We start from the raw sequence: 18,748 nt of genomic DNA, 5'->3' as shown, positions 1-18,748 counted from the left end.
AGCCTTTGAGACTGCAAGCGTGAAATGTAGGAAACATATAAGAAAGGACCCTAGCAAAGAGTTCCGTCCCCCACTCTGAACATGAAAAGCTAGAAGAAAATCAAATCAAAATAAATATGAGAAACCATTTTGTGAACTAAAGTTCCTCTTTAAAGCAAACAGTTTTTGTGGAATATATGTGGCCCTCAGTTTCTAAACCTGAGCTCACTCATAGCAGTTCACAAAGACTTTCTCAAGGGACTCCCAGCTCAGCACCTTCTTGTATAGGTGCACAAAGTAGATATAATATTTAAGTCTACTCTGGCGCAATCGTGTTCCTACGTCACTGACCTATCTAAGCATGATGTAGTGGAGTGATTAAGATTGCTCATCTTATTTGTTCTATCATTCTCTCACACTCTAAGGAAGTAGAAACAAAAATCCAGGGCTGAGCATCCCAGTGCAGACTTCTACTGTTTCTGACCTTGTCCAGCATAACAAATCCATTAGAAATTCATATCTTGGCCCCAGATGGTTCTGTAGCTGATATGATTGGTGCGGCTTCACTGATGATTATAGATATGGGTTACCTGCTGAAAGGAAAGCCAGTCATGGCCACGCTACCTATTTAATTTTATTGTGCGATGTTCATGAATGTTGAGATTGCTCTGAGGGATCTTTGAAGATGTGGTACAAAACCCCACTGAAGTTCACAGGCCTCCACTGACTTTAGATCAAGAACCAAGACAGTTTCACACTCCTGTGATCCATTGTCAGTATTCACATCCATTCACTCAGTCTTTTCCAAAGTTACTGTTTTAGTATATACAAACTTGAATTGTTAGATTCTTTTCTTTGGAATTAATTTTTTGCTTGATTTTTCTCCCTTGAGTAGACCTAACTCGTGTGTATTTGTTAACTTACAATTTTGCAGACGTTAAAGACATGGAAAATCCATTTTTGTTCTACAGAACAAGTATATATGTAAAGAGAGCTGTACATGTTTTCAGGACAGGTTCACAATTAATTTTTTTTCTTGCAGCCCTGTTTTTTCCTTAAATCATTACATTGTTTAATTGTATAATAAATATTTTACTAGCTACTGTATTTTATATAGCACATCAGTTCAGCAATGTGGCCAGTTTTAGTTTAAATATTTAATTTCTAACTGTCTAGTTATTATTATTGAGCAGTTTTACTGCTCTTGAAGATTCAGGCATGACTGAACAAAAGTAGAATTTTCCATACTACAAAGTCCATGCTAATATAAAGCGGTAGAATTAGCTTTTCCAAGAGTGACTGGTGTTAAAGCTTGAAGTGGAAATGTTGACTACACTCTGATCTGTTCATTTGACACATTTAACAAGAAGATGCTATGCATTTAACGAGCAGGTTCTTGCTGATAGGGGTTCTTCACCCCTATCTAGTAAAGCATGGTGTCTTTTACCTTCAAACAGTAAACTTTCCAGGTGTGTTGTTTGTTTTAGTGATGTTTATGTGCTTAATGTGGAAATTTACAGCAATTATAAGAACCAGGCTCATTCCAGACAGATCACTAAATGCATCTCTACTAATAAAAAGGTGAAAACAACTAGTAGAGCTGCAGAAGAATTCCTAAATAATTCTTAATTTATTAACAAAGTGTGAGCAAGTCATGCTGCAGCTGGAAACATTTCACTTGAATATCACAATTTTTAGCACTCTTTTTAACAAATTTGCCAAGTGAGATATCTCAGAAGGTACACTGAATACCACTCTCTCCTGCTGCGTGTATTCACCATTTATGAACATCCACAGATTTTGAATGCCCTAAACTTCCCATCCACTTATCTTGCTTCCTTATACAAACAGAAAAAACATAAATCCGACACCTGCCTCCAGAGGAGTTTAGAAGAAGCATGATATGGATTGCAGGTCAGCCAGGAGCATGGATGATACTTCTGCTGAAATGTACAGGTTTTGATGGTATTTAAATGCAGACGTCCTGGAAAAGCTGCTGCTTCACCCTCACAGAAACTACTGAGACCTGGGGTTCAGATTATTAGCCCGTGTAAATTGTGCACATTGTTTTATAATGATTTGCACCCTTAAAAATCTGAAACGATTTTGTCTTCATTAATTAATACCCAATACATATAAGTATGTGCTGTATTGAAAGGTTCTCTCTTGGGCTTACCTTGTCTTACCTCAATTGACAGAAAGTTTATACTACCAGTCCATATAAAAACAAAAGTTATATTTATAAAATAAAAGCTGGGATATTTCTACTTTAAAAATGCTTTTCTTTACAAATGGGAAATACACATATACATGTGTCATACTGCATACTTAAAATTTGCTAACAATGTAATTTCCACATGCATGATTAATTGTTTTCAAGTGGGAATCTACCTTACTAAGTAGTTTAGGTTTAGAAAACTGGGCTTCAAAGGAATTTGGTGTGCCTTCTTCACCTTTGAGATTCAAACATTGGAGCCAGGATTGAAAACCAAGGTATTTCAGGTGTCTGCATTTAAAAGACTTTGTTTATGTTAAAGCTTAGGTCACCTTCACAGGTATGTTTTAATGAAAACATTACCTCTCTGTGACCTTTGGGATTTGAAGGTGAAAATGCAGTCACTGGAAAAAGGAATCCTAATTGTCATGGATGAAATCTTCAGCATTAAAGACATTGTTTCTCATCCTTGTGAGTGACTTAGCGTAACAATAAAGTTTACTCACTTCACAGAAGAGGTAACAAGGTGGCTTCTGATGAGTTGTCTTCCCTAGACAATGCAATTCCAAAACATTAACAAAATTAAGGAATGGCTAAAAAATATTTTAGGCAAACCATTAAAATGGGCATGAATTTTTTTTTTTTGCTGTATAACTGAACCTTGTCCTGCACTGCTTAAACAGCATTTGTGCTGATATCTTTGTTTTGCAGAACATTATCTAGTTATTGCTAATTTATTTTATTCCATGTTGCTCAAGGAATAATATCCACTCATTACAGCAAAATAAAGTATAGCAATAATATACTTTCTATAAGCATAGTAATTTAGAAATTTTGTCAGACATCTGGGACAGAGGTTCTTTATGTCAAATATTAAATCTATTTAGCAGTTTATTTGTAACATATTTGCAACTTCAAAAAGAAAGGAAGAAAGGAAAAAGAGCAGGGTTTTTCCTACATTTTTTGCATTAATGAAACTGACAGCCTTTGTGCATTTGCAATAAGTCGGTTGAAGTAAATGACTTTTTACAACCCTTGCTAACTTCAGTTGTCACTGGGATGTCATCAACAAGATATTAATTGCATTTTCAACTGAATCTTTCAAGTACAATAACATCAAAATTGCTGAAATCCAAAACTTCATTTTTTTTCTTGAAGGCAACAGGGAGGGTGGAAAGAATCTGTCACTTCCCTAAAATTCAGGACAAGGCGACGTGGGAGGGAAAAAAAAAAAGCTAATGTTTCAAAATTTTCATTTTACACTAGTTTAAAAGCCTGAGTGATGAGCGAAATACATTGTATTTCCACTCAAGTCTTGTGCCATCTGAACAGAAAGATAGGTTTGTGAGCCTTTCTCATGTTACTTATCTAAAGCAAAATCCAAACCAAAACAGGACTCAACAACACATATCTCCTGGTGTCTGAGGGAGCCCTGTTGTGGGAGGTGAGCAAACAGAGACTGTGTTTCTCTCTGAACTCAAGCTCAATCTATCCAGGCACTTCCCAGCTTGGAGAGGAGCCAACCTTAGGGTGAAAGCGACTCAGACTGATGGTGCTGTTGAAAAGCATAACATGGACACTGGGGATGCGTCTGCACCGTCAGACTCACAGGTTCCCTGGGAAAAGGTCTGACTTAGCTCACTCTAAGCATTGCTCTCCATATACAACATGTGTCAGTTCCCATCAGCTTTGGATGCTTCCTTTCCAACGTAATTCCAGCAGGTCTTCAACCTGTTGACATCACCGCACATTGTTATACCCTGACACTATGGTAATACCCTTGGGTGGCTATGACACCTGGTCCACCTCTTTGGTGGGCTGCATCCTTATTTTGAGCAGTGTGAATTTCAAACCTCCACACATGCAAAAATAATTGTACATCTGGGTTACCGAGGTTTCTGTTGGGACTCAACAAGGTTTCTGTTGGGATGCTGCGGGCTGTGTGCAGTCTAGCGTGGATGTATGTAGCCCATCTGGAAGGTTATTTTGAGCAGTGTGGACAAAGCTCTTCCTGCAATCATCACCGTAGGACAGGCTTGGCTCTGTGGACTGGGTCACCTTTACATTGTGGATGTTGCCAATGACAGCGTCAATGTCTGTGTCTCTCCTACACGAGCCCCATGTTGCTGCTTCAGTGTGCAAGGCTTCCTTTCTCTGAGCATGTGGTCTTGAGGAGATGTGTACCTGTTTGGTAAAGGATTAAGCAGTTTGCCACAGCTCCTGCATAGGAAGTCCAGCTTAGTTTGATCGCTATTCTGGTGCATATTCCATCTCTCCTGGTGCTTTCAACAACTCTCTTTGCCTTTTTCATCCTGCCATACACTGAGTTAATGGCGTCAGTGCTTCTCCTCTGGGAATTCCTAAATTCCTTTTCTACACTAAACATAGGGTAAATAACAGAGCTCTACAGAGTGCTTTGCTGCTGCGAACATGAGGCCATTGATATCTCCTCAGTAGATTGCAGATCTGAAATTTCTGCTACAAGACTTCTGGCACGTGTGTGTGGATTTAGTTCGAAGCAGGTATACTTTCCAATCCCCCTTTCTTCCCTACTGCAAATAAACCTCATTATAATGACCCCAGAAGAGAGGAATGGTATGAAGTGCTTGCTACAGGGCTAGTTTGAAGGAAAGATTGGGATAGGAAGAAGGATGGAGACAGGCAATGAGATGTGGTCCTAATGGGTACAGCAGATGAAGGGACAAGGCCAGAGTGGATAAGCAAAGAGTCCCCTAATACAGTGCATGCAACCGGTTGGGCTGCAAATAATTGTGCACTTCCGCCCACAGCTGTCCCCCATTACCAAGTCCCCATGCATGGGAAAGTCTTTTTGCCTGCCTCTACACAGCTTCTGTTCTGCTCCCCCTGAGACCAGCTTTTGGGTAAGAATGTTTTTCTCCTTCAGTTTCTGGGTTTGGAAAATGAACTCATTTTTTAAATTATTTCTGGGTCCTGAATTAATGCCTGCTTCTGCCATTATAGGGTTAACACCAGGAACAAGCAAGGTTATTGCATGATCCTTGTGTGGTTTGAGTCAGGGAAAGCAAGAGTCAAAGACTACACCTAGAAGGTGAGCTGAAAGGAGGTGAAAAGGTAAAAGAACAGCTCAGACAAGGTTAAGATATGACTGCAACACATTTAGCTTGAAAGTAGCTTCCTCGGGCATTGCTGGCAGTGGGGACTTCAGCAAAGTTATAACTCAGCTTCTCCAGTGGGTTTTGCAATTTGGTGTTCTCTCTGCACTCTCCTGCATGCACTACCTAAAGAAGTTAGCTGGAATTAGCTCAGAGGTATCCACACACAATGTAGTCACACCCTGTACTACCCTAAGTCACAAGAATGGAAAATATCTACAGCTTCTTCCTGGAATGAGAAAAATAGCCTTTCCCAGTTCATTATGGTCAGGACATTGCTGGAAGCTTGAAGAGGCAGGAAGTTTTAACTTTGAAACTTCTTTATACAAGGGAAAAGAGTTCTTGGTATTTGGCTCGAGAATAACAACAGACTTTGCTTTAATAACATTCTAATAATATGTAATATTACAAATTTAGCTAGTAAAATGCACCACAAATTGCTTTCATGTAGCACTTGAGACAAACATTAGAAGGAAGGAAGTCCAGTGCTTGGCCAAATATGCAATTAGCTGCCACCCTGAAGCAGGATTTGAGATCAATGTATTATCTTTTCAGGATTAAAGAGGTGACAATAAAAAAATAGGAAGCCATAATTAAAAAGAAAAAGACCCAAAGCTTTAAGAGCATTTGTGGTGAAAATCATCACACATAACACAAATTAATGTGCTGCCCAGATATAAAGGAGCAGGGAGGCAAAACCACCAAAGAATCTGAACTTGTCTTAAATCCAGCTGGATCCTCCAGGTAAAATTGTGTGACAGCATGTCCTGGTTTAGCCCCAGCCAGCAACTAGCACCACACAGCTACTCACTCATCCCTCCTCTCCAGTGAGATGGGGAGGAGAATCAGGGAAAACAAGGTAAAACTTGTGGTTTGGGATAAAAACAGACAAACAACAATAATAACAATAAATTAATATACAAAGCAAAGGATACACAATGCTCATTAACTCTAGAAAACTGATGCCAACCCACTCCTGAGCAGAGATCCCCAGAGCAGCGATCGCAAACACTGGTCCCGTACAGCTGATCCCAGAAGAACATGGACCTGGACAGCAGTTAGAGCTCAAACACGATCACATCAAAACACCAGTCCTGGAATAAAGAGTGGTCTGGTCTCATTTAACTGACCCCAGAAAAGAGAAACCTGGAAAAGCTGGCTCGAGCTATATGCAGAGCATGGCAGTAATGGTAGGGAATATCTCATTGGCCAGCCTGGCTGTCCATGTAGGTGCTGTCCTGTTTTGCTCATTCCCAAATTCTACGTGCATCTGTCACAGGCAAAGGCATGGGGAGTTCAGTGTGTTATCACACTATTCTCATACTAAATCCAAAATAATACTGTGCTAGCTATTAAAAAAGATATATGTATATATTCTAACTATTAGGAAGAAAATGTAGTCAATCCAGAAAGACCAACACACCACATAAAATCACATGATGGTAGTCCAGCCAGAACTGCCTCCTTCAAGTGATTTCCATGAAAGTGAATTCACAAGTACACTCATTCTCTCGGTTGCCTTTCAAGTCAATTGTAACACTCCTGGAGGCTTCAGTAGCATTTGAATTTGGTTTTCATTTGAATCCACCAGCAATTTTGCCACCAGTCTTGGTGTAAACAAGATCAGGATCTAACTCACTGGGGTAGCTTCTCATCCGATATAAATTACCCTCATTACAAGATGGGGCTGTAGCAATTCTACTTTCAAGCTGCAACAATTTGCACCACAGAGTTATGACAATTCTGCCTTAGGGGCAAGATAAATTGCCCCATATAGCAATGGCATTTTTCTACCTGTATAAGGTCTGTCCCTTGTTTTATAAACAATTATTATTATTATTATTATTAAAACACCTTCCAATAAATACATTCTGAAAAATTATAAAAAGAAAAACCAAAACACTTGTCTACCAAGGAAGAGTTATGCTTACATGAGCTGCAGGTTAATGTCAGACAAATTTCACTGAAGAGGAGATTTACAAACATGATGTAACTTTGACAAGCTAGGTTTTGTATCTTGGCAAAAGAAAGTTTAAGAAAATACCCATGTATACAAGTGCAAACACACACACAAACACAAATATTGTATGTTGGGTTAAAAGATTTACTGCTGCAGAAAACTTATTGAAAGAGATTATGTGTCTCATCTTGTCTCTGTTTAAAAATAGACCACTTATATGTGGTTTTTATTAGCTTGTTTTAGGATTATCTTAATCATTCCCAAAATTTTTTACCACTTCCCCATAGTGCAATCTGTTTATGAAGGGTAATGTTAGAATAACTGTAAATGTCTTTCCTACAGGACCTAAACAATAAAAACAAAACTGCAGCTTAGGGGAGCTTTGGTGTGCCAAAAACAAAGCTCAGTCAAGCAAACCCTGCAATGGATAGAACTCCACATCATATCACTGAACCATGGGAAGTTGCAAAGTGTGGGATAAACCCAAACAAACTTCTGTTTGCTGGGAAAATCCTGCCCTTATTTCATTTTCATGTGGTCTCATGGGTATAACTGAGGATAATTTGGATCCTCATGTGGTTTTCCACATAGGTGTAGTTGTTATCTTAAAGATGGAAATAACCTACGTTATTTTTTCTTTTATTTGGAAAATATTTTGCAGGCCTTTTTTGAAAATATTTTAGTATAATCCTTATTTCATAAGCCTGGTGAAGTCTACCGAGTCTGTGTGTAGATCAGACAATAGGTACAGATATGGATATGGAAACTCTGTGTTGTACCAAGGTGTCCAGGTCCCCTCGAGTCCTAATCAGAAATAGGCAGGCATGTGTTACAGCCCCTGTTTAATCCATGTACACATATTTCCTTCACATGGAAACCGTGGGGATGAAGAGATCTGTGTCTGCTTGAGACTCATGTCTACTCAGCATCACATCACAGCTAAAGCATCCCCAGGCCTTCTAGATCAGACACAGCTTGGATGTCTTGCAGAGACATACGATCACTTAAAATATAGCTAAAATCAATCAATTTCATAAATAAATAACCTCACTTATTTGGAACTGAAAGCCTGATAATGCGAAATAAGTTAACTCTAAATTGTCCAGTTGAAGAGTGAGTAAATTCCATTTATCTGGCTGTACGCTGAATTCAAGAAAAGGTGTTTTGCCATTTAATCCAATAGCTGTTGGGCCATGACCTCTTGACAGTAAGCATTAAGCTCTAAGCATGTAAAAGCATGGACATGCTTGTTTAATTGAAGTGCATGTCTAATTTTGCATGATGAATTGCTTTGTCATGCCTATTGCCCACCTACCAGCCACTTGGTGAAATGTTGAAAAAAGCAATAGTAGGCTACGTAAAACAACACGGGGAAAATACATCTTTCCTCATGGATTCTTGTGTTTGCTTTTCATTTAAGATCAATATTTAAGTTCTAACTTAGACTTTCATCTTAAGAAAATGCTATTATTACACTCCGTGGATCTCAGTATCTCCAGCTGCAAAACAGAGAAAATAAATATACACACAGCGACTTCAGTGGGCATTAGGGATGCTTAAAAAGCAATCCAGCAACCTCAGAGTGAAAGACAAGCTCCACAGAAAATATGTAAACCCCAAACCTCTCCATCTGAGGGTGAACTGAAGGATGTGCATCTTGACAAAAGTCCAGAATCTGGTTCCAAATTCTGGAGACACTATTGTAATTAGTAGTTCATAGTTTCCATCGGGACTAAATTTGGGAGTGAGGATACATCCAAGAACACCTCTGTTTCCATTGCAGGTTGCACTTGAGGAGAAGACTGGCCTGCAGCAAAAACAGAGGAAAGCTGCCTTCTAGTAGGCAACACTGAGCAGAGGGTTGAGACTTGACCCAAAGGTCTTTTAAAGGGAGTATGATATTCTGGCTTAATATTGTATGTCTTTGAGACAAGTAATCTGCATTAAAATCTACATACATCTCTACCCTTCTCCCTCCCTTCTTCACGTATCCCTTCTTAATCTACACTTTATAAATCTTTTGTTATTGGTTTACTGTAGACGTGAGTCTCCACAAGTAACACATACTCAATAAGAAGCATAAATGGGCTGGCTTTCCACGTGCTGCCATAGAGCCAATACAAAATTCGCCATCACAATTTTCTCAACATTGGAATAAAGAAAAAAAAAAAGTGGTCTTGTTAATCTGTTCTAATAATAAATCCTTATCACCCATGCATTTCAGTTACCCCTTCAGCCTCCACGTTCTATATTTAAATACATCTGCTTCACACGTGCTTTGCCAATTAGCTGATGATATTAACTGTTCAGCAGTATCTATTAACACGTGGCACAGCCAAACAATGTGAGAGACAAGCTTGACCAGCAGAGATAGTCATTCATGAGGCACACATTTCTCTCTATAACTCAGAAGTAGGAAGATAGGAAAGTGGCACAGCAATTGACCTAGGTTGTACATCAAGGCTAAATAGACACAGAGTAAATTACAGACAAGTGAGACAAGCTACTAACTGTTCCTCTAGCAGCCCATAATGTCAGTAATTCTATTACGATGATTGCTAGTTATGCAATGCGGTTGGCATGTAAATTTTTCTTTTTTTTTTTTTTTATTTTTTCTGTCTCTCTCTGTCTCTCTGTCCTTCTGCATTGTAAAATTTGCAGCTCAGTGATAGGATAGATACATATAGGAACCAGAAAGGGTCATTGTGATCATCTTGCAAAAGACACTTGCAAACTACGCAAGAATGGATCTTCCCTGAACAGATTGATCCTTTAACTAGAGAGCAACATCAAAACAGTTTGTCTTGTCTATTGTGCCACAGAAAAAGGTATTATAATATTGTCATTGTTTTTATCTATTCCAACATGATAATGCAAAGGTTTTTCAACCTGAGCTGCACAGCACTGTATTAGTGCTAGAATAGCAGCTATACTTAGACTTCTGAATTAAGGACTAGACCTCCATTAATTACAATAAGAGCTTGAACACCTAGATGATCTAAATAACTGACACGGAGTTGTCTTAAACTGTGGTTTGTAGCTCACCCTTTCCGTTGCCTAATCACATCTATTCCCAACTGAAATGCCTTGGGATGTCCTGCCTGTCTTTTTGTTGCTTCTCCAGAAAGGTGTAGGTCTCTCCTGGATTTTGTATCACTTCTACTAGTCTTGTGTAGAAGTTTCAGATGCCCTATAGCATTTGAGTTGGAAAGCAACTAAACTGAGTCCCCAAAATTACAACAGGAGAAGATTATCTATTATATTTCCAAGCTAAAATTAAGCCGAGATTTGGAGAAACAAGTTGCAGAAATGGACAGAAACATGGAACAAGGAGAAAATAAATTAGATTTCTTGCCAGCCCATCACTTATATTCTGCATACCAATGGTTACGTGGATTCAATGATCACCTCAGGTTCACTCATCTAACAATTCTAACTTCATCTGGAGGACAGTGGTGATAAAATGCATATGGAATTTGATTTTTGTGATACTCTTGTGAAGGAGGGTTTACCACGTCTATTTGGAGAGCATGGGAGAGGCACATTTTGGGTACACAATATGGCCATGGTCTGTTCAGTCTGGTTTCTTTCCTCCTGTTTCTCAAGGCATAACTGACAACAACTGAGAAAATGTTGTGCTACAGCTAGAAACAGGGAAGTAACTGCTATTGGACAGGGTATTTACCCAAAAAGGGGTAATTCTGTGGGATTTTTAACTTTTTGAAAGAAAAATACCATTGACATATCCATAGATGTCTCTCTTCCAATACTGAACAGTGCTTATTTGATGCTAACTCTCTTCAAATCATAAAACATTACACTTGACATAGTTACAATGCATATACAAACCGATCTTTTCATTTAACTAATTTTTAGGCCCCAAGAAGGTCAAAGTCCAGAACAAGGGGGAAAAAAAAAAAAAAAAGACAAAAATATTATGCACACTATCAAATGGGAGCAAAATTGGGTTCAATTCCATGGTGAATTTAAAACCAGGAACAAATGTCTGTCATTTTTGTAAGTTTTCAGAGTGTAATTATTGACAGACCATAAAGCTACATGAAGTTGCTTGGAGGATTTGGCAAATGAGAACCAGGATCATTCCAGTTGCTTTAATTACTGGCACAAGAAAAACTGATGAAGAAATAAAAGTATCCAACTTCCAAGAAGAATAGTTGATACATTCTCATTATATCAAAGAGCCTGTTTACAAATAGATGGATCAAGGTTGCTTAAACACAGGTGCCTGGACTGTTTGAGCACCCTGGAGAATCTAAGACATCTCCATAACATGATGCAGGATTTGTGGGAGATCTGCATTATCCTTGTCATTGCAGCAGCTGGTGATAGTGCAATATCTCATATATATGACTGAAATGCCTGTGTTTAGGCAAATGAATCCTACTCGGTATGTCAAAATGAAAAGCCAGCAATTATTTGGAATTAAAACCTATTCTACATATGCAGTTGGCATGAGCATTGTGCAATGGGTGGAAGCAAATGGTTGCGTTTAAGTCACACAGCATTAGAGAAGGGTATTTATACTACCTATCTTTATACAGCTACACTAGAAAACTTAGCATTGTGAAGTGTCTGTATAGACAAGAAAAATAGAAGGGCATGATTCAGAAGAGAAACCTGTTGTGTGCCTTAAATGATGCTCATAATAATCCTTTCCTTGTTGGCTACAAAGGGGCACAAACATACTCATCACTTCACATAGGCTCTGAGCTGGATGACTATGATCACATTGCAAAAATCTGGCCCTTCTCTGGTTTGGAACGTTGACTCTTCACAACACCAAATTCCTCACAGATGTTTACAGACCTACAAAAGAAAAGTCCTAGATGTTTTGAAATCCTAGTCATAAATTTGACATTGCTCCTCTTATGCTCTGGGAGACTCACACAAGCACTGCTTGCTGATTTGTAAGGAGAGACAACTGTGCATAGCTGTGTTCCCTGTCAAGTTCTGTGAAGGATTAAGGATATGGTAACTTAAAAGCCCTTTGAAGTGTAACTAAAAAATGTCATAAAATGGCTAAGATGTGTTGCCAGTGGAAGTGGTCATGAAACATGTTGTAAGAAGGACTACAAAGTCTGAAGTCATATAAATACGCTTTACCAAGCACATCATGTGAGTTGGGCAGCCCTGAGTAAATCAAGTCCCCATGAATGATCTCTACTTATATGTGTGCACAAAAATGGCTGCAGGAAGCTAATACAGAATCATAGAATCATTTAGGCTGGAAAAGACTCTTAAGATCGTTGAGTCCAACTATTCACCTAACACTGCCAAGTCCACTTCTAAACCATGTCCCTATGTGCCACATCTACACATCTTTTAAATACCTCCAGAGATGGTGACTCAACCACATCCCTGGGCAGACTGTTCCAATGTTTGATAAGCTTTTCGGTGTAGAAGAAATTTTTCCTAATATCCAATCTAAAACTCCCCTGGCACAAGTTCAGGCCATTTCCTCTTGTCCTATCACTTATTACTTGGGAGAAGAGACCAACCCCCCACCTCACTATAACCTCATTTCATGTAGTTGTAGAGAGTGAGAAGGTCTCACATCAGCCTCCTTTTCTCCAGGCCAATCAACCACAGTCCCCTCAGCTGCTTCTTGTAAGACTTGTGCTCTAGACAATCAGCTCATCAGCTTCATTGCTCTTCTTTGGACACACTCCAGCACCTCAGTGTCCTTATCTATACAGAAACTTCAGCCCACGGTGTTCTGCAGAAGCAAAAGCGTATTAGAGAAAATTGGCAGCACATCTAGTCAGTTGATGTGGTAGGCATCTGGCTTATAACTCTGAATGGAGGGATGGATGATTGCAAGTCCAAAACATCAACAGGAGCCTTCAGGATCTAAAGTGTTCTGCAAGCATATGCCATTAAAAAACCCAAACCAAAACAAAACAAAAGCAAAACAAGCCAAACAAACAAACAAAACAAAACAAAAAAAAAGAAAGAGAGATCAGCTGGGAATGTGAAGGGTGGATAAAGCACGAGAGGTGTTTTTTCCTGCTTTCCAGACATTCTGGATGATATGGCTACACTTCAGATAAAAGTATGGCTATGTCTGTTTGGGGAAAACATGCATAGACTGCCTCAGATGACATTTGTGACAGAGATCAATACAGAAAAACACTGCTGTTTGATTCCTTCAGAGATTACAGAAGCTGTGAAAATGATAAAAGTGATAAGTGTTTGAGATAAAGTGATAAATTTATAGCAAAAAATGAGAGCAGACCCATAGTTCCCTTAAAGATAGAAAAATGTCTACATCTTTTAACACGCACATGATAAAGTTTTGAACTTGCTTTTCTTAATATTTTAAATAAGAGTTCATTGGGGCCTTTATTTTCAGACAATTTGATTTCCTGTACTCTCTAGGAAAGGACTCAGTACTAAACCTAGTCTGTAGCTCATGGAGATGGAAAGATCACATACTGTGTATTAGACACAGAGTAGGCTCATACTGCTCATTTCTCCTTTGTCAGCACCTCTTGATTGTGCTTAAGGATGAAGGTAGGAGCTGATTGACTAGATCTGTCAGGTAGCACCTGAGACTGAAGACTTGTGGGAACCCGTGCTGCTGTGTTGGAGATGAGGATGAATAATCCAATGAATCCTAGACCAGTTGGGACATGCTTATGACCTGTCATGTGTTATGGGACATGATAAACTGACATAAACCTACCACTCCATCTAACACGTGGAGTTCCATGCTCTGGATTTATCCTACTGGGATGTGAGAGGTGTCGTCCTCTACAGGGGAAGCTTTCAAGGCAGATTTGAGCATCGTGCAGGATGGAGTCCAAATCTGTTTGTAACAATCCATTTCTGGTCAGTTTGGTTTAAAATTCTGACTGAATTAAAAGCTATTAAATATTAACTCATTCTTTAACACAATTTATTTGTAAATCTTTGCCATGTTTTTATTCCTAAAAATGATTTACTAACTCTGTTCTTCATAAAAGTGTAATTCATTAATACTGGGGATAACATCTATGTATAATCCCTTTGTGATCCTTCTTATAGGGACTGTAAGAATTATAATTAAGTCACTTTGCAACAAGCACACCTGTGCAGCAGGTAAACGTTTATTAGCTCATTTTAAAAAATTAATTAAAAAAATACTTGTTGTGTTCTGTGCACCTTTTCTTTTCCTTGAAGGCACAGAGAGATGAAGCAACCACGACCCATATTATGAAATTAGAATGCAATTATTGCTTTAAGTAAGACAAAGCTCAGCCTCACACAAAAGGTGTGGAAACTCAAATTGCTAAATGATCTGATTGTAGTCACACTTGGTAATCAGCTCCAGTGTTTTTTTGGCAGGGCCCTGCTATGAATTATGATGAGAAAATTAAAAGACATGTCTTGTCCCATGCCGTTGCCATGTAAATGTATGCTTCATGTGGAGATATAAACACTGAAAAGATCTTGAGTTACTCTGCCTGTGAGTAATTGCCATCTCTATAAGCAGGCTGGTTGGAGTTATAAGAAACGGGAAAATTACGCCTTTTGTTCGAGATTTGACAATGTGGAAGAGTCCTGCCAGACCTGTCTTGTTTAATCATGTTAGCTCAGCAACAAAACAAGCAACTTCTTTTAAAGGGAACTCAGAGCTCCTGTAGGAGGAGGTTGTAATTCAGTGCGTGCTCACTCCTAAGCCATTTGCACTATTATGCTGCTAGCATGAAGAGCCTCAAAGGGATTCCAGACTGCATATTTTTGAAGAGAAAGCCGTCTTCAAGCCATCATGACTCTGAGACACCCACATGTGCCTTTGCATAAAGTCAGAACGTTAGCTCTGTTACCGTTATCTTTTGTGTCAGGGGTTGTATGCAATCACACAGAAGAAGGACTAAGGAAAAGCAAGGAAATATTGCCATCTCCATGGGACACCTGGGTGTGTGAGGCACAGAGAGATTAGTGCCCTCATGACCATACAGCAGGTCTGTGGCAGAGACCTAAGGGAAACCAAATCAGGCTGCAGGGGATGGCGCGGTTGATATTTACTCTGAACCTGCCAGGCTTCAGGCAGGTCTCCTTCATCACCTCCAGCCCTCTGCGTATCCCTCTTCCAGGTGTGCCAACGAACACCTGCGTTTGAGCACATCCAGGTGAAAGGGTTGGTCTAACATGTGCAATAAGAATGTAAACGAGGCCAGAGAGATCCAATCTGGATCTGACAAGCACTTGGTAATTAAAATGTAATGTATATATGTAATTACGTATACATAAATTAATAAAGAGGTCTTGTCTTCTCTATGGTAGCTGCAGAACATTTTGTTTGTTCACCTCCGTCTGCATAGTCTGTTTTTCAGACTGACCCATTTTTCAGGAATACTTGTATGTGGGAGAGAAGGTACGCTGCCTGAAGTTTACTCAAATTTTTATCCCTGATCCCACCACTTCACTACAACCCTTGGCAAAAGGCATAACCAGGGAGGATGGAGGACAAGATTCAGGCATGCTTGGTGCTATTTGTTATCTCTGCTTCCTATAAAAACAGGGAAAGAGAAAGGAAAAGGAAAACTGTGAAACTTGTTAACTCTTGTACCACCTATGCCTCTAGATTAAGAGACATTCCCTCGGAGAACAAAGCTGCTGAATGTTCTTTGAGTAGGTAAAGAAGGTTGCATGACTTTCCACATAGCCCAGGCTATAATGCATTCTTCAGTCCAGTTTAAATGTAAGCATGGCCTTCAAGGGAAAACAGTGTTTATTTTTAAGTGTCCAGCAATAAGGAAAAAAAAAACTTTTTTAAAAGTATCAGTCTGTTGTTCTGATTGTTAACTTGGTTCATGGTTAAAACCTACTTTTCTATCTGAATTCTTCTGTCTCCTATTATTTTTTATTGGATGTTTTTTAGAATGTTTGCCTAAGCAAGCTATCATCATATGTATCTTTGTCATGTGGGTGTACACAATCTGAAATCAAATCAATACTCAGCCTCTGATAAAAATACAGATTGAGTTCATTGCATCTTTCATGCCAATGCAAGTCCATGTTTCAATATTTCATCATTCTCCTGACTGACCAAGTCATGAACAAAGGGCTCATGCCTGAAGGGAAAAATCATACCTACAAAGTATACACACCCATAGATTAAAAACCTCTTAGCCCATAATGCACCCTGGACACTCAAAAGCAATGCAAGTTATGGTTCCTTTCTCCCCGACTATGTTTCCCAGTAGCACTCCCTATTATACTGTATACTTCAAAATTTGTTGTGAACGTTGTTCAATTTCTACCCATGAAAAAAACATCCAGCCTTTAGATTTACATGGATTAATCTTTTATTTTCCAAAATGGATAACAGCTTTTCACAATGCTCCATAGACTGATTTCTGTAGGTCAGAACGAGGTGTGGGAAGTCCTGGCCACTGGTGGCTGTGCCATCTGTGGGCAATGTCCTCAAAGCTCCGAAAGGAAAAAGGCATCTCAGGGGGATGGTTGTTTCAGTGTTCCCACTTATAATTCCTCCATACCTTTCTCTGTCCACTGGTGTTGCTGGACTTTGTTTGTTTGTTGCCTCTTTAATATCATGTCTGCATTTCATTTTTTCTTCAAGATTTAAACAGACCATTTTAGGCAGAAATAGTCCAAGCCTTTGAGTCCTGCCCCAAGCCTATGTTTTGTTCAGATTCCTAGAACACAGGTGATTTGTCAAACATTGTTAAGAGAATACCAGTTTCACCAATTTGTCTCTAGAACCAATGAGGAGTACTGGAACACCCTACCAGCCCTCTTATACTATCAGAACAATCCTGTTGGGTTTGCCTATGGACTTTCACACGTCATCAGTCTTGCTGCATCCACTTACTATGAAGACAGATAAACCAAAACTATTATGAAATGAAGCCTGCTTATCCTGGTGGCAGAGACCCACCCAGAACTAATGACATGCAGAGCGTGGAGTGAGTTATAAACTATACATGCAACAAAATCAAACATATATGCAGTGCTCTCACTGAGTGATCTCTGTTCACACTACATCCACCACATTTGCTTTCAGCAAATTGAAAATATGGGGCACCTCCACCTAGTCTCTGACTCATGCAACCACAGGGATGTAAAGGAGAACATTTAAGAATAAAAGTAGTGGTGTGTATAAGATGAAGTCCCAAGTCTGTCAGCAGCTACACATTTATCAAGTAACATAATCCATGTCCCAAAGCATTTTCTTCCTATGGTTAATTTCTACAGTGAAAGCATAAGATACGGAAGAACTAGAGCATTCCTGACAGTGGGACACTGAGTCTTAGGGAACTATTTGCAAAAAGTGTACAAGCACATTACTTAGTCCTCCACAGTGAGTACTGACAAAGACATGGCCCCTGTGTACCACCAATCCAAGAGAAACAGGTACAGCCACTACTTTTAACTAGCAAAGGAAGAACCACAGGAACTCCGATTCTGTGGATTTTGAACATTCAAAGAAGAGAACAAACTGGTTTTGATGGATTTGATCGGATCAGACAACTGATTATTTTTAAAGCAAGGATGTCATTCGCTATGGTGTTTCCTTAGGTACCCATTCTTTACTGAACTCTATGAGGAACCTTCTCAGTCATTGCACAGCAAGAAACTTTGACTATGGTAGAGCTCTACCATATTTTGCAAACTCAGCATCTTAGCTTACTCTTTTTATTTGCAGACTGTTGTAACAAACTGCTGTCATAACTACTAAAATGCATGTGACTTTCCCATGAGTCCACTATTTACTGCTTAAAATTAAGATCTTGAAAATTTGAAAGATCTTTGTATCATTTTGTAGACAATTTGCTTACTTATTTAACTAATACCTGTTATGCTGATTGTCTAATATTCTCTGGGGATTTTTTGTTTGGTTTTGCTTTGTTTTTCCCTAATGCAGTTGTATATAGTATGGGTGGATCTGTTAATGAAACCTGTTATTAACACTGTCCAGCACTTCCTGTTATAAGACATCTTTTCTGCTGCTTGTAATTATCTGTAATTTTCAAATTTGAACTGAGAAGGCCAGAAGGATTTACTAAGGCATTATTAAGTGGTTACACACTTTAGGTTGCTGGAGATTGTTTATTTTAATCCCGTACACTCGAATGAGCAAGAGTCATTGCTAGGGCTTAGTCTGAGCTGAACTGAAATGGCAGGGAAGTAGGTGGTTTCACTGTGGGGCTCACAGGCTCCCTGTTACTCCTGCAGGTCCTCAGTGAGATCAAAAAGAGAAGGAGTCCTCTCCTATGTGCACCGTCACCCTGTAGGCTCCACCGATTGTGCAGTCTGGATCTCCATTGCTCAGGTACTTGGCTTGTCTGGAGACACCTCTAAGACAAAAACCTAAAAATATATGTCTCAGTCTGTGAACTGAATCCTAACCTCCCAAACGTAGGTGAGAAGAATCCTACCTCAACTCTTCAAGACATATAAATGTTGTAAAATCAGCAGATTTGGAGAAAA

Source organism: Nesoenas mayeri (genome assembly GCF_963082525.1).
Source record: "Nesoenas mayeri genome assembly, chromosome: 1".
NCBI lineage: Eukaryota > Metazoa > Chordata > Aves > Columbiformes > Columbidae > Nesoenas > Nesoenas mayeri.
The sequence above is the reverse complement of the archived record's forward strand: the minus strand, read 5'-3'. Positions refer to the sequence as shown.